Source organism: Otolemur garnettii, unplaced genomic scaffold (assembly GCF_000181295.1).
Source record: "Otolemur garnettii isolate 467f Iridium unplaced genomic scaffold, OtoGar3 scaffold00012, whole genome shotgun sequence".
NCBI classification, from domain to species: Eukaryota; Metazoa; Chordata; class Mammalia; order Primates; family Galagidae; genus Otolemur; species Otolemur garnettii.
Genome location: NW_003852407.1, coordinates 16979543 through 16982837, shown reverse-complemented (window position 1 = coordinate 16982837; position 3295 = coordinate 16979543). Strand labels below are relative to the sequence as shown.

Sequence of the window (3295 nt, the reverse complement as noted above, 5' to 3'; positions counted from 1 at the left end):
TAGCTGCAATATCAGACAAGAGGCAACCTGTATTATCCTAGTGAGTCTCAACTTGTGTTGAGTGCTTCTCTGCTGTTCCATGGAATTTATCCTGAATACTCTGGAAAAGCTTATGCATTTGAAGAAGTTAATGGCAGCAGCACTGAACACAGACTAAAGGAAGGCCATCCTGGGCAGATGGAAATGAATCCACCAGCGAATGCTACAATCCAGAGCACGGATGAAGAGGTTCTGCACTGAGCGGGTGGACGTAGAATTGAAAAGGAGCAGATCTGAGAAGCGTTCTGTCAGTTGCTTGTCTTTCTGATAAGTCAGGTAGAGAATGTCTGATTTCCTTTCTTGAGCCTTATTGAAAATTATCAGTTACTGCGTGCAGCCCTAGAGCAGGATGGTTGTGGCCAAGGCAACAGAGCTTATCTTACAATATGTAAGTTTTTCAAACAAGACCAACCTGCATAAATCATCCTGTTGGAAGCAAATGCCCCTACATCATCTTTGTTCTTGAAACGTGCGGCACATCACAGTATCGTTGGGGGATGTGATGCAACTGAGGTGGAAACTTAATATTTATGAAATGTCTCCTTTCAACAAAATCTTAATTTTTTTTTATTTTGACAAATAGTGATTTTTTTTCTACCCAAAATAGAAGAATTTTTAAAGTACATAATTAGATAGCACTTAGAAAGATCACAAACTGTTCCCTTTATCATCATGGAAGCAATCTTCTAACTGAATTTATGACTTGGGCACATTATTATTCTCCTGTCTCTGGCCTATTTCGTTGGATTTTTTTTTTTTCTTGCTGGCAGTATATCCTGCTTCACCGGTGTGCTGGAAGATAGGAGAAGCTGTTACCTCTAGCATCAGAGCCCCCGCTGTTTTCCAGGAAGAAATTACTGTCAATATCTTCCAAAGCCTTATGATCACTGCAGTCAAAGAAGGGCATTGGGGAAATGCAGAAAAACGGTGGAGGGGGCAGAGTGTGAATTTAATAATAAAGAGCAGAAAGGAGGAGAATGGCGTTGCCGGAGACTGTGGACGTTAGCCTGACTGTCAGGCAGTGACGGCAAGCCGAAGGGGACAAGGGAGAGGTAGCAGCGCTCTGGGCAATGTGCTGACCCTCTAATTCTGTTCTATGTGGTGGAGGCCAGAAGGAAATCCAGACATAGGAGGACCCAGAGGAGTGCATTATGTGAGAGTTCCATGAGTTCTCTGACAAGAAAGTACAACACTTTCTAAGTGCCAGATACTGGTTCTCAATGCTTTCTGCTTCACTCTTTTAAATTAATTAATCTCCATTTACGGAACAGTAGTAGCACATGGAAACCACTGAGAAATGTTAAGTAGTTACTCTCTCTCTGTTAATCCCCACAACAACCCCACGAGAGTTTTTTTTTTTTTTTATCATCTTTATGGATGAAGAAATGAAGAGCAGAGAAGTTAAATACTGCCCCAAAGAACATCCGGTTGGTAAGAGAGAAAGCTGTATGTACTAAGCTCAACCACTCCATCATCTTGTCTACTCTTAATCTCTGCAAACTCTGTTACATGTAAAGGGATGATACTTGTAAAGTGTTTGCAAAGTGCCTAGGATGTAGTAAACCCTTCCAAACACAAGCAAGTATCATTATGTAATAATACCCAGAAGACTTTCCTGTATTTCTGTCATTCCACATGACACTGCTCAGAAATAGTAACATGATTTTTCGGGCAGTTTTAGATTTTCTTACGCGCACTGTGAATAAGGCTCTGCTTAGGAGTGTAACTGTCTTCCTTTCCGAGTACTATCAGTCAGTTTGACTGGCACAATTGAAGTTTTCACCTCAAAGAATGTGCCTCATTGAAATGTTCTATATACATGTCTACATAGCTCTGACCTTCTGACAGAAAATGACTGCTGCTAATGGGACTAATGAGAGCAAATGAAATCCCCTTCCACGCTTGGTATTTGAATAATATGTCAATTTGTTCATTGCCGTCTTGCTAGGAATTAAATGCTCTGACATTTTTATAACCTAAGGGAGCTAGTGAGAGGTTGGCAGCCAGGAAAGGGAATCAGGCCAGAGGCTGGCCAAGGCACAGTTATGAGGGGTGTTGATGGGTAACATAGTCAAGGTCAAGTGGGTGGTCCCCAGCAAAACCAAACCAGACCCTAGAACAAAGTCAGGTACAAATTTGGGTTCTGATCTCTTTTCCCTATAATGTGGGTTCATTGAGGCTGGGTGGGTTGTTATCCATTGCACAGAAAGAATTTTATAGAAAAAATATTTGTCTTGAAATCTAACTGAGATAAGAAAGTCAACAGATGCAGAATTAAAGATACTTAAACATTATAGATACAGGCCATGCAAGAACAGTGCCTGTGTCATACTGGATTTCCTGGGGAGAATGATACTGCTCGGATTGTGCATAATACATGAGAAACAGGTCAGGCAGAAGTTTGAGGACACCGTGGCTCAAGATAACAGATAAGTGAGGAATCTAGAGAGGTAATGGAGACTGCAAAAGAAAGGGGAAAGGTAGAGCCTCGAGTCTGAGTAGCCAGAAGTTTCTCATCAACTGTAGCTGCTGGGGAACTGTTGGCTGGGAGCGTGGAGGTGGAGAATCTATCCTTAGAGGTTTGTCTCCTGCTGTGTCACTCCCAACTCCGATGACTACTTCACCATGAGCTTAAATGCCCATGGTCTCTCTCCACTATTAGGGGATGTCTCAATAACGTTAGTGATTCACGAGGTCTCTGAAGTAATCTCTGCAAATATTATGTGAATTTATAATCTGCGGAAGTCATAAGCTTTTATTAACCATGATAACTAAATTTGGCTGTTGGTTTACCATTTGCAAAGGATTCCACTTACATAATATATGACTCTCCTACAATCCTGGAAGGCAGAGGACACCATCATTTCCTTTTTAAGGGTGAAGAAAATCAAGCTCAGTGACTTTCCTAGAGGCACTGGGTTTAATAGCACAGTGTAAATTTTAATTTACTGGTTTACTAATGCATGCTGCTTCCCTCAGCACCCTCTCACCTTTAAAAGTAAAAGCGTCCTCGGTGATAGCTATTTACATTTGGAAAACCTCACTGTTACAGATAAAGAGCTCTTGGGTTTTACTCAGATTATTCATATTATAGCCTTTTAAAAAAATACTCTCTAGATAGTGTATGTACACAGTAGGTATTTAATAAGTGTCAACTGCCTGATTATTATCTCTTTGTATTTCTCAAAAGTAATTCTTCTGATTCTCCCTGATCTGAAGAGAAGGTTGTTTGTTTTGGAATAAAAGAGAATAGTCA

At 40.8% G+C, this 3295-nt stretch overlaps 1 protein-coding gene across 7 annotated transcripts in view; it reads left to right on the top strand.

The window, feature by feature from the left end:
• The window catches only part of DTNA (dystrobrevin alpha), a 358694-nt gene that overhangs the window by 201064 nt on the left and 154335 nt on the right, over window positions 1–3295 (top strand). The gene's annotated exons all lie outside the window — the stretch shown is intronic.